The sequence below is a fragment of the Pelmatolapia mariae genome, linkage group LG9, assembly GCF_036321145.2.
Source record: "Pelmatolapia mariae isolate MD_Pm_ZW linkage group LG9, Pm_UMD_F_2, whole genome shotgun sequence".
Lineage (NCBI taxonomy): Eukaryota > Metazoa > Chordata > Actinopteri > Cichliformes > Cichlidae > Pelmatolapia > Pelmatolapia mariae.
The window spans coordinates 38898786-38912581 of NC_086235.1; the positions used below are offsets into that span (position 1 = coordinate 38898786).

The 13796-nt window shown below is 47.1% G+C and overlaps 1 long non-coding RNA gene across 1 annotated transcript; it reads left to right on the forward strand.

Moving 5' to 3' along the window:
* The first annotated feature begins 12915 nt into the window (after positions 1-12915).
* LOC134634625 (uncharacterized) lies at positions 12916-13447 on the forward strand. The gene is made up of 3 exons (XR_010094856.1): positions 12916-12974; positions 13058-13220; positions 13340-13447. It is a non-coding gene; the product is annotated as an uncharacterized LOC134634625 (long non-coding RNA).
* The last annotated feature ends 349 nt before the right edge of the window (positions 13448-13796 follow it).

Sequence of the window (13796 nt, forward strand, 5' to 3'; positions counted from 1 at the left end):
TTCAACATGCAAAATTTAGGATCATCCAACCATGCCTGCTGCTTCTCTGCACGATTATGTTAGCTGAACAGAAATTAATTGTGCAAGAAAACACACCTGTGTGTGTAGGTTTAATGCACATTTGGGAGAACTAGAACAAAATTAATGCATAAAGCGTCTACGACCCTGCTTATGGTTTCCACAAAGCATAAAAATAAACCAAAAACACTGACGCAAAAGCTTGAGCAAGCAGATGGCTCACACAAGATTTAATTCAAAATCATTTTAAGGATCAGTTTCAAACAAAGGGTCAAAAGGAGATCAAAAAGTACACTTTAACCTTACAACCTTGTTCAGTCAATTATGTTTGTTCAGTTGAGAGCTAATAGAGAGACAACAGAAAATGAACCACATGGACATTTATTTACAACAAACTGGAAAAAACACTTTGGGAAAGACACTAAGCTCCACTCAGTGTGCAGAGATCACTGCCACCCTTATAATTGCTGATTATTGCTATAAGGCCAGAACAGAGGAACGAGGTCTTTGAAAACAGAGAAGGAAGTCCGCTCCTACAGTCTTCCTGACCAGGCCAAGGTAGTAGCTGAGAAAGCGCAAAAACTTAATTTAATTCTACTCAATTCAGTTTTATTTATACAGCACTCAGTCACAACAACAGTCACCTCAAGGGACTTTATATTGAAAGGTAAACCCTACAATTTGTCACGGACCCTGCTCTGGAGGACTCGGGGGTCCGTGAGCAGGATGGATTATTATTATTATTATTATTATTATTGTTATTATTATTATTATTGGTATTATTATTGGTATTATTATTATTGGTATTGTTGTTGTTATTTGGGGATGTGTGTTTTTCTGCACTATGCTGTGTTGTTCGGTGTTCCACTCATTATTTGTAGAGGCAGGGTGTGGGTGTATACATGTGTGGCTGGAGGATGGAGAACAGCCACATGCAGGCCTGATGGGTGTGGCCCTGCAGGCGGACTGGCCACACCTGAAGTTCCTGCCACACACCTGTTGGTGATCAGGGCTCGTCGGGGGAGCTACTTAGGAGAGTGTTGGAGCACCCACCGGCGTGGGATCATTGCATTGTCATCCCAAGTTAGTGTGTGTGAGTTTAAGTCAGTTCGTGTGTGCCGCGGGGGTCAGTGTTGACGGCTGTTTCTGTGGTTTTCCTGCAGGAGGAAAAGTGGACCGGAAAGGCAGCACGCACGGGGTGTGCGGAAACACGACAGCGGGGAGCACGAGCACAGACGTCGGAGGGGAGCACACACACGGGAGTCAAGGGAGTGACGGGGAGTTATTGTGTTTACAGCCTTCACTGTAAATAAAGTGCACTGTTTGCATCGCAGAGTCTGCGTTTTGGGTCCTCCTTTCCCCACATCCCCACGGTCTGCCTGGCGGACCGTGACAGAATGATCCCACCAACCACCATGGACCCAGCAAACTCAGGAGTTGCCACGGAGGAGAAATCGCCCTCGCAGCTATGGGATTACTGCCAGAGCGTAATCCAGGCTGTAGACCCACACAAGAGACATATACAGGTAGTGTTCTTTGACAATTATCTCTCATCCACTACCTTTACCTTGAACTTTTTGGACATTAACACACTTAAGCCATTGGTCACTAGTTTAAGGGAGAGCTCTTGTTTTGAATTATTCGGCTTGGGTGGCCCAAGCGAGGAAGGTTCGGCTGCTCTCCTAGAGGCGCTAGCCGCTTGGTTTTTCACGCATCGGCGGAGGGCTTTCCCGTCGATGCTTGCGGCACAATTGTTTGATCCTCCATTACAGAAGGGAGGTCGCACTCGCCATCATCACCCCATTACACCTCAACCCACTCCTGCGGTTTCAGCCCGGTCAGCTGGCGACGGACCGACAGCACTCATTACCGCAGTGAGTAAACCAGACTCATTTGTTTCAATTAATCTTGTCATTGAAAATCGAAACACAGATGAACAACAGAGGAGGGTTTCCATGCTCCCGGCTCCGCCTTCACGGAGGAGAAGGCGTCCTCGCAAGCAGCGTTCAGCCACATCTACACTCACTCCTGTGCTTGTTGAAGACTCAGGACCAGCGGCTCTGGACGCCACGTTGGAGGTCGATGTGCCTGCTGGACCACTTCTGCCATCGTCTCACTCGTCTGTCCCTGCATCGCAGTCCAGTCTACTGGAGGTAGCTGCCACACCATCTTCACCTCCGCCCTCTGCAGCTATTTCTCCACCAGCGGCTCATCAGACTGCAGCACTCTCAGCTTCACTAACCACATCACCTACTCTGCCTTCATCTTCGCCACCTGCCGCCACTGCATCACCATCTTCACCTCCGGATCGACCATCTACAGCCGCTCCACAGCCGGAGGAGGAGCTCAGCGAGCCGGAGCAGGAGCAGCTCAGCGAGCCGCCAGCTGACGAGCAGCCAGCTGAGGAGCAGGAGCAGCTCAGCGAGCCGCCGGAGCAGGAGCAGCTGTGCAAGCCGGAGGAGCTCGCGCCATCAGCTGGGGAGCAGCTGAACAAGCCGGAGGAGCTCGGCGAGCGGGAGAGGCCGGCGCCGCTGCCGGAGGAGCTCGGCGAGCGGGAGAGGCCGGCGCCGCTGCCGGAGGAGCTCGGCGAGCGGGAGAGGCCGGCGCCGCTGCCGGAGGAGCTCGGCGAGCGGGAGAGGCCGGCGCCGCTGCCGGAGGAGCTCGGCGAGCGGGAGAGGCCGGCGCGCTGCCGGAGGAGCTCGGCGAGCGGGAGAGGCCGGCGCCGCTGCCGGAGGAGCTCGGCGAGCGGGAGAGGCCGGCGCCGCTGCCGGAGGAGCTCGGCGAGCGGGAGAGGCCGGCGCCGCTGCCGGAGGAGCTCGGCGAGCGGGAGAGGCCTGCGACGCCTGATGAGGAGCTCGGCGAGCACGAGGAGCGCCCATCATCGAGAGAGGAGCTCGGCGGGCCGGAGGAGCACGCACCGCCATCAGAGGTCGGCGTGACGGAGGGACCCGCTCAGCCAGAGCCGGAGGTCAGCGTGTCGGAGGGACCTGATCTGCCTAAGCAAGGGGTCAGGGTGCAGGAGGCATCTCCACGTTCAGCGCGCCCTCCACGCCGTCCACGTTCAGCGCGCCCTCCACGCCGTCCACGTTCAGCGCGCCCTCCACGCCGTCCACGTTCAGCGCACCCTCCACGCCGTCCACGTTCAGCGCGCCCTCCACGCCGTCCACGTTGGGCACGTCGGGGATCTTGGGCCTTTCGACTCTGCCGCCCGCCGGAGCTGCAACGCCGCCACCACCGGGTCCGTGGCCGTCCACCGGAGCTGCAGCGCCGCCACCACTGGACGCTTGGCAGGCCACCAGAGATGCAGCACCGCCACCACTGGATCAGTGGCAGGCCCCCAGAACTGTTTCGTCACTGCTACTGGACCCATGGCCGTCCGCCAGAGATCCAGCGTTTCCACCAATGGACTAGAGGTAGGCCTCCTGAACTGTTTTCGGCCTCTGCCTACCCATAGCAGGTCTCACCTGCTTTGCTGTCCACCGGGTCGGCCGCCAGAACTGTGTTTACTGCCATTAGGGCGGGGGTTGGACTAATGAACGGAGTTTTTTCGTTTTTTGTTGGGTAGTGGTGTGATCGGAGGGGTTTTGGGGCCCTCCGTCCTGGACCCCCGCCGCCCGCCCTGGGTTGGTTTTTCTGTTTTTTGCTTTTTTGTTTTAGGGTCGTCGGGAGCCGACCCTTAGAGGGGGGGTACTGTCACGGACCCTGCTCTGGAGGACTCGGGGGTCCGTGAGCAGGATGGATTATTATTATTATTATTATTATTATTGTTATTATTATTATTATTGGTATTGTTGTTGTTATTTGGGGATGTGTGTTTTTCTGCACTATGCTGTGTTGTTCGGTGTTCCACTCATTATTTGTAGAGGCAGGGTGTGGGTGTATACATGTGTGGCTGGAGGATGGAGAACAGCCACATGCAGGCCTGATGGGTGTGGCCCTGCAGGCGGACTGGCCACACCTGAAGTTCCTGCCACACACCTGTTGGTGATCAGGGCTCGTCGGGGGAGCTACTTAGGAGAGTGTTGGAGCTCCCACCGGCGTGGGATCATTGCATTGTCATCCCAAGTTAGTGTGTGTGAGTTTAAGTCAGTTCGTGTGTGCCGCGGGGGTCAGTGTTGACGGCTGTTTCTGTGGTTTTCCTGCAGGAGGAAAAGTGGACCGGAAAGGCAGCACGCACGGGGTGTGCGGAAACACGACAGCGGGGAGCACGAGCACAGACGTCGGAGGGGAGCACACACACGGGAGTCAAGGGAGTGACGGGGAGTTATTGTGTTTACAGCCTTCACTGTAAATAAAGTGCACTGTTTGCATCGCAGCGTCTGCGTTTTGGGTCCTCCTTTCCCCACATCCCCACGGTCTGCCTGGCGGACCGTGACACAATTATACGTAAACCGAAAAAACCCAACAATCATATGACCCCCTATGAGCGAGCACTTTGGTGACAGTGGGAAGGAAAAACTCATTTTTTAACAGGGAAGAAACCTCAATTGGCAATTGGTATGGGGAGTTTGTGCTGATGGTGGTGAAGTTCTGGGAGCAAATCTTACAGCCTATGTGGAGCAGATAAGGAACCTGGAGGACTGGTGCCAGGAGAACAACCTTCCTTCTAAATGTCAGCAAGACCAAGCAGCTGATTGTACACATGCACAAAATCAAATCAAATCAAATCAAATCAAATCAAATCACTTTTATTGTCACGTCACATGTGCAGGTACACTGGTACAGTACATGCGAGTGAAATTCTTGTGTGCGAGCTTCACAAGCAACAGAGTTGTGCAAAAATACAATAACGTAAAACAAGCAAAATATAAGAATGGCTAAATCTGAAAGTAATAAATATATGTACAATATATAAGATTATATGCATTACTGGATGTGTATACTAAATATGTTTTTCTACGTGTGTGTGTATACATATTTTACAAATGAAATAGAGTAAACAATAAAATAAGATATATAAAATATACAGAGGTTGGTAGTTGACATGTGCAAAACAGTGGCATTAATGTACAGTATGGAGTGCATAATGTTGAAGTTCCAGTAGTGAGGGTGAGGTGTCTATGAAGTGTTCAGCAGTCTGATGGCCTGGTGGAAAAAGCTGTCTCTCAGTCTGCTGGTACGGGACCGGATGCTGCAGAACCTCCTTCCTGATGGAAGTAGTCTGAAGAGTTTATGGCTAGGGTGACTGGAGTCCTTGATGATCCTCCCCGCTTTCCTCAGGCACCGCTTCCTGTAGATGTCTTGGAGGGAGGGAAGCTCACCTCCAATTATCCGTTCAGCACACCGCACTACTCTCTGGAGAGCTTTGCGGTTGTAAGCGGTGCTGTTGCCGTACCAGGTGGTAATGCATACAGTGAGGATGCTCTCAATGGCACAGCAATAGAAGGTCCTGAGGATGCGGGGGCTCATGCCGAATCTTTTCAGTGTCCTGAGAAAGAAGAGGCGCTGCTGCGCCTTCTTCACTGTTCTGTTTATGTGTACTGACAACGTGAGATCCTCGGTCAGATGTACACCAAGGAAGCGGAAGCTGCTCACTCTCTCCACAGCGGCGCTGTTGATGGTGATGGGGGCGTGTACTTCTCTGCACCTCCGGAAGTCCACTATCAACTCCTTTGTGTTTGCGACGTTGAGGGTGAGATGGTTGTCTCGACACCAGTGGGTCAGGGCGCTGACCTCCTCCCTGTAGGCCGTCTCATCACCGTTGGTGATAAGACCCACCACTGTAGTGTCATCCGCAAACTTCACAATGATGTTGGAGTTTCTAGTGGCCGTGCAGTCGTAGGTGTAGAGTGAGTACAGGAGAGGGCTCAGTACACACCCCTGTGGAGCACCAGTGTTCAGTGTGATGGGGGATGAGGTGGTGCTGCCCAGCCTGACCACTTGGCGTCTGTCAGACAGGAAGTTAAGGATCCAGCTGCCGAGGGAGCTGCTCAGTCCTAGATCCTGTAGTTTCCTGTCCAGCTTCGAGGGAACGATGGTGTTGAACGCTGAGCTGTAATCTACAAACAGCATTCTCACATACGTGTCTCTCTTCTCCAGGTGCGAGAGGGCAGCATGGAGTGTCAAGGCTATGGCATCATCAGTGGACCTGTTGTGGCGGTATGCGAACTGTAGAGGGTCCAGTGAGTCGGGTAGTGCAGAGCAGATGAAGTCCCTGACCAGCTTCTCGAAGCATTTGCTCACGATGGGGGTCAGGGCTACAGGTCGCCAGTCGTTCAGTGAGGAGATGGTGGAGGATTTGGGTACAGGGACGATGGTGGCCATTTTGAAGCAGGCTGGGACTACAGACAGAGAGAGGGAAAGGTTGAAGATGTGTGTAAACACTCCAACCAGCTGAGCCGCGCATGACTTGAGGACGCGGCCGGGAATCCCATCCGGACCAGTAGCTTTGCGTGCGTTCACCATCCTGAAGCACTTCCGCACATCCTCCTCAGACACAGTGTGCGCACTGACGTCATCCGCGGTGCGCACACTGTCCGGTCTCGTGGTGTTCGCTGTGTCGAATCTAGCGTAGAATACGTTTAGATCCTCACACAGAGAGGCCGTGGTCTGCGGTGTGCTGGTTTTCCCTCTAAAGTCTGTGATTGTGTTTAGTCCCTGCCACATACTCCGAGGGTTGTCAAAATGTTGCTCCACCTTGTCCCTGTACTCACGTTTGGCTGCTTTGATCGTCTTCCGGAGTTGGTAATGTGCGTGTTTGTAGTCCGATGTGTTCGCGGAGGCAAAAGCGGTGCTCCGTGCCGCCAGTGCTGTGCGAACATCTCTGTTAATCCAGGGTTTTTGATTTGGGAAGGATTTAACTGTTCTGGATGGGACGACATCTTCCACGCATTTTCTGATAAATCCGCAGACTGAGTCTGTGTACTCATCAATGTCTTTAGCAGCCACGTGAAACATTTCCCAGTCCGCGTGATCAAAAGAGTCCCGCAGCGTAGACTCTGATTGGTCCGACCACCGGTGCACCGCGCTCAGGGTTGGAGCTTCCTGTTTCAGCTTCTGCCTGTAGGCGGGTAGAAGCAGGATGGAGCGGTGATCTGATTGGCCGAATGGGGCGCGGGGGAGGGCTTTGTACGCATTCCGGAAAGAGGTGTAGCAGTGGTCAAGAAGCCGGTTTCCACGAGTGTTGAAATGGATGTGTTGGTGGAGTTTTGGTGAAACTTTCTTCAGGTTTCCTTTGTTAAAGTCCCCGGTCGTGATAAACGCCGCCTCTGGGTGTGCGGTTTCCTCACTGCTGATCGCGCTGTACAGTTCCCTGAGTGCTCGGTCAGTGTCGGCTTGTGGGGGAATGTAAACCGCCGTAATAATCATTGCTGTGAATTCCCTCGGTAGCCAGAATGGCCGGCACTTAACCATCAGGTACTCCAGGTCCGGTGAGCAGAAGGATTTGACCGGGTGCACGTTCGCATAATCACACCAGCTGTTGTTGATCATGAAACACACACCACCGCCTCTGCTTTTCCCAGTAAGATCCTGTGACCATCATAAAAAACAACGAAGCACTGATATCTCTGGACATCTACCTGAGCAAACCCATCTAAATTAACAAACATATTTTTGGTTGTTGAAGAGAACTACTCTGTAGCTGAATGAATGTGTGCTCTTACAGTAGCTGATGGTGGACATACTGAAGTCAGACTTGCACTAATCCATTGCTCAGTTTCCAAACACGAAAAGCCAAAAGTGTAACACACTTTAAAACAGATATGGAGTCAACTTTAAGGAGAAACAGGAATACAATAAATATGGTCTATGCACTGTAATTTACAACAAGCATTTTAACTGAATATACAGTTCACACCGTTAATGAATTGGTTATTAAAAATATAACATCTAACTGGGACAAGCAACAAATCCTGCCAGTAAATGAACCGCACCCTAGTACAGAGGGAGAATCTATGAACAAGCAACCCTGCTGAGCTTGCATTTCAGGAAGGAGACACATTTCAAGGAACCAGGAAGAAAACTATTAGGAGGTGGGTAAAGTAAACGCCAAAGGTGGTTCAGGCCAGCAGGTGGATGGGTTACACCTGATTCCAAGAAACAGAGACTGATTTATCTTGAGGCTAACAAAGCTACACCTGCCAAATCTAACACACCCTTCAACTTGTGGAATGTGTGTCACTGTGTGCTTTTGTTATGTTCACATCGTAGCCATCCTTATCTGTTTCCTGAAAGCAGTGTTGCTGAACAGAAGAAGAGCTTAATGACGAACACTATCTGTCTGGCAAAACAGTCGTACCTATAAGAGATTTGAATGGCTGCATGGGCCCGTTATAGCCATCTCACTTTCCCCTCCTCTCATTAAACTGTCGTGAAGAAACCAATACTTCCTGGAAACTGTACTTGGAGAAATGGTAAATTTTGTAAATGTCCTTACTGTAATTTAATGGTCGGGCATTGCACAGCAATAAGAATTTCACCACATGTCGTACTGTGTATGGTTGTGTGTGTGACAAATAAAATTTAAATTCAAGGAAAGTTGATTTTTGCAGTAAAACCACCCTAACCCTTTTCTATTTCACTATAAAGGACTATCTCTGATCATAATTAGGTTTGCTGTATAGTTTTGTTTTTAAAATTGTTTATTATAAAGAGGTTTATGATACAGGTGGTATTTTTTAAGTAAAAGGCCGTAACCTGGTTTGTTACGGTCACCATATTTCATACAGAGAAGTTTTGGCACTCCAAAGCTGCCAGTATTATACTGTAAATTGAACAAAACCTTCATAGAGAATTACTGTGAATAGGTGTACAACAAAGACACATTCTTAGACCATGCAATAGGCCGCCTAATTAATTAGGTTGGTTTTGAATGTAACATTGAAATGTGTACCGAGCTGAACTGAGGATTGCAAATGTGGAAATGGCTGACTAGATTTGACTGCAGGATTTTCCGTAAACATTCATTAAAAGACACTGTATGCATCACATTAGGACTTTGTCTGATGTTTGTGATTAAAGTTGACTCTCTCTCAGTGGTGATGGATGATGTTGCAGAAGGTTAGAACAAAGTTTGAGATTTCATTAACGTGAAAAAATAAAAATCACTCAACTATATTGTAGGAGCCTCGTGGTGTGATATGAGTCAGTGAACACTCCAGATGTTGTTTCACTGAAGAGTTAATCCATCCAAGCACAACGGCGTATACTGAACTACACAACACAGGTACGGTGGCTCATGACAGACACAATGGTGCACAATGATCCTTTAACCACCTGATCTACATATATGAATAATTGTCGTGAGTGTGTGCGTTAGTGTTGGACTGTGAGCTGTGTGCTGTTCCTGCTCTTCACTCTTTCTAGCAGCTTCTGTCCTGTAAAGGTTTGTCAGCTGCAGTGAATGTACAACAACAGCAGGAGATGTTTCTGGAGTCTAAACGCTCACAGATCCCACTTTGGTACTGACCTCAAACAACATGTTGTCATGGTGATAGCCTACATATTCATTGGCTCACAGTCAGTGTAGTTGTGTGTGCGCAGAGTAAGAAGATGCTGCAGACAGATGTTCCCACACACACAACAGTAAAACATCAGCCTGTGTGGACAGATGGATGCTTGAAGCTTCAAATGTCTGTTTGTGTCAACAGTTCAGTGAGCAGAAGATGAGCTGATCTCCAGAAGGCAGAAAGTGTTCTTCATCTACAAATGTGAAACTTTTCCTACAGAATCTGCAGCAACTATAAACATTTGTGTAGCTGCTGATCAATCCTACATCGCTGAGTGAATCTGAGCTCAGTCCTTCACACAGAGCAGCTTCAGCTCTGGGTCTTGGTGGATTTTCAGTTCAGGCACTTGTCTGTGAAGGTTCTCAGCCATCCAGGTCATTCTAGTCTAAGGATCATTAGGGGGTCCTTTTGTCCCTCTTTGGGGGGAAACTCCCACTGGGTTTAAATCTGGGACTCTCCACCATTTGACCTTAGAACTGAAGAAGCTTCTCGGATGTGAGGTGAAACATCTTCAAGCAACCGAAAGAAGTCCAGACGCTTTTCTTTCCAAGCTCCTTAGAGTTCAGGCACTTCTACAATGTTTCTGCTGGATTAGGATCCAGAGTGTGAGTTTGTTTGGTGTTTCTAAAACATATTATTATTATTATTATTATTATTATTATTATTATTATTATTATCATTATCATTATCATTATTATTATTATTCGGCCGTCCTTTGGAAGAACAACGTGTTTGCTTTGTGTCACAGTCTGACTTTGTCCTGAGACTCAGTGATGCTACAAGAGGAGCAGCAGTAGTAGGATTTAGAGCTGAGCTAATAGCACAAAATAAAATATGAGGTCTGTGACAGTGACAGTGTTGGGCCTTTAACAAATTTCCCACCTGTGGGACTAATAAAGGTCATCTTATCTTATTTTATCTTATCTTATCTTAGCTGACCAAATGAGATTAAAGAGTCTATAACATTTACAAAGTCATCAGTCAAGCAACTGAGGGTTTGAAGTTTCCATGCCGGTGTGATGTGTGTTGTGAAGGCTGCTGGTTAAACTGGGGCTCACTGTTTAAAGCACTGAGTGCTCATAGAGAGATGCTCCATGAGTCCCAGTACAGACTACAAACATGGTGGAAACTTAGCTTTGATATCCACACACTCTGCACGTCTGTGAGTAACTGTGATGAAGATGTGCAGAGATCTGTGTACAAACAGGAGAAAGACTGTAAAGACTCTGTGCTTCTAACAGCCTCTGTTAACATATGTGAGGCTGTTTGTTGTTGTTGCCATGGAGCTTTTCACTGTTTGGGTCAGCAGGTCATGTGATCAGGTTTGTTCTGTGAAAGCTCGACGATGGTTCAGTGTCAGGGTTTGTTTGCATTCATCAATAAATATCTAAATAAATCAAAGACTCAATGTTTTTTCTTTCATCATGTGACCTCTGCTCATCCATCTCTGTGTGTATCAGGATACATTTAGTTCATAATACTCAGAAAAATCAGAGTTATTACCTGTAATAAATGTGAAAGTAAAGATTCCTGCAGTGATAACCAGGCAGGACTGAAACACATCCAAGCTGTCACCACGGTAACAGCACCGTCCATCCACAGGTGAGGGGAGGAGCAAAAAGAGGGACTTTCACCATTTTATACTAAAAACACTCAACTAATATTTCTAATATGAAAACAAATAAGCCCACATTAATGTAAGCATTTATTAAATAATAATAATAATGATTTCCTCCTGATCTCATTTCCATAGCAGAGAAAACTGTGGTGTATATTGAGGTGGAGGGTGTGGTCTATGGCTCAGATGGAGAGTGAGGGTGGGGTCCTGTGTGCACCATAGCAGCATGCTGGGACTGCTGAGGGTGGAGGAGGGAGTGATGATGACATCAGAGCTGCAGCAAAGCAGTCAGCAGCACAGAGACCAGTGAATACACATTCTATGTCCAGACAATCTATTGTGTACGTGACTTTGAGCTATGGAAAGATTGCCTACACGCTTACAAAACACATATACCACGTTATTCATTATTATCTTTTATTTTGTTTATATCTTTTTTTTTAAGCTTTGGGTAGTGGCATTTGATTAGAACATTTATTCAACATATTACATATATAGTTTCAGTTAGGTTATTGCACACATGAGAGTGGCCTCTGCCCTCGCAGACAGAGTGCATTTTGAGGTCGACACACACACACACAGTCGTTAGACTCATGTTTATGTAAGAGTTCAAATAATAGTTTGCAAAACCTTGTAACTGCAAAATTGTGTCTGCATGAGGGACAGTTTGTTCCAGGAGATAAGTGAGGGCTAGAAGATTAACCGGAAGCACCTGGCCTCGAGACGGAGAAGATGTCCTTTCTAAATGTGTCAGAAGTCGTCAACAGAACATGTGTGGTTTTGAAACTTATGCGTGTATTGTATCTGCTTCATGCATGAGGGGGCGTCTAACCCTGATGTTATAAAAACAACTGCTTGTGTATTATTGGGCGCAGATCGGTGCCGACTGTGTGCAGTGTTCATCTCCCCACACGTGTGTTCATTAAAAATCATTGTTTGACCGACTCTTCTGGACCATGGTTGTTTTTGTACCCATCCTCAATATCTGAACCCGTAACAACAGTAAAGTGTTGTTTAACAGCTGTTTCATGGGTTTGTTTATGTGTCTGACAGTTCAGACTGAAATGGAGCGTCTGTGTTCCTGTCTAGCTATCTTTGTGAGGATCGAAATCTGCATTCTGTGTGTTACTGTGACAGTGTGTGTGTGTGTGTGTGTGTGTGTGTGTGTGTGTGTGTGTGTGTGCGTGCGTGCGTCTATGTGGTATGGATGGACAGTTGACCTGACACTGTACCTGGGCTACAGGGACATTTCGACTTTTTGGTGTGTATTCATGTGTCCCCCTAAAACATGAATTGTAAATGCATTTTTAAGTGTCTAAATAATAATTTTTTCTACTTCTTTTGAGGTCATTATTTATCTTTTGACCTGTATTTGCTTAAACTGTAGTGTAAATTCATTTATTAAACTATAATTAAAAGATTTTCTGATTTTCTTAAAAGTCCACCTATACCACTCACCTGATTTTTGTGTATTCCAGTGTATTGCACAGCGACGTTTCGAGTTAGACTGGATGTGTCTAAGTACTACAATTTAATACACATTTTCAATACACACGGCCGGAAGTCATTGTGATTGGTAGGCTATATATATAGGCGGTACCTACCGGAAATGATTTCGCGCGCGTGCCCTTTAACAAGTACATGTCGACGGCAATACGAAGACTGATTAAAAGCACAAAGGTAAGCCTTTTTTAATGTAAAATGCACCATGACTTTAATACTATATGAAATTATAGGTGCACAGGCTTATATTAAACTGCTTTAATATATGCTTTATGGACTGTTAGCTAGTTTTTGAAGAATTCCTCCACGGGAGGATGCAGTCTGTCATGTTTCTGCTGGAAGGGACAAACTGGGACTTGATATCCACTACATAAATGCCTTCAAAGGTAAGTTGGTCTTTAGTTTGGATTAGATTTGGAGTTTGTCACTTTGTCTTTTGTCACTCACTTGGTATGCCTCTGCAATTCAGGTCGGGGCATTTTCACGACTGTTCCATTCCAAAAAGGAGACTTCCTTTTGGAATACAGAGGTAAACTCATAACAAAAGACGAATGTGAGCGGAGACACAGAGTTTATCATGACAGCCTGAAGGTGTTCATGTTTGAATTCAAGTTTGATGGAAAACTCTGGTGGTGCGTATTATATCAGTGTAGTTTGATTAAGATTAAATTACACTTTGCTTTTGATTTATGAAAAAAAAGCTTCTTAACAAAAACTAGTTAAGCTAATACTTTTTTACCTAACCCCACAGTGTGGATGCATCTCAAGAAGATGGGTCATTAGGCAGACTTGTCAACGACAACCACATCAGTCCAAGTGCTAAGATGAAAATATTAAATATCAATGGAAAGCCCCATCTATGCTTATATGCAAGCAGAGACATAAGTCCAGGCGAAGAAATAGACTATAATTATGGTGACTCGGATTGGCCCTGGAGGTGCAAGGTATTTCTACAATTGTACTTTTTGGAACTGATAAATTGCATACCGTAAGCCATTTTTACATTTGTACGTACTCAAATTGGCTTAACGTGACTTAGGGCATCTAGTTTTCCATTCAAATTGAGTATCACCTACTGTGCCTGGGGTCACTATAGCAATGCAGCCGAGCATCCAGTGATATAAATGCCACAGCAAGCATGGATGTCAAGGTGACACAATGCCTGCTGCTCAGTCTATACTTTAGTGTTCAATTCAGGGATCATGCTG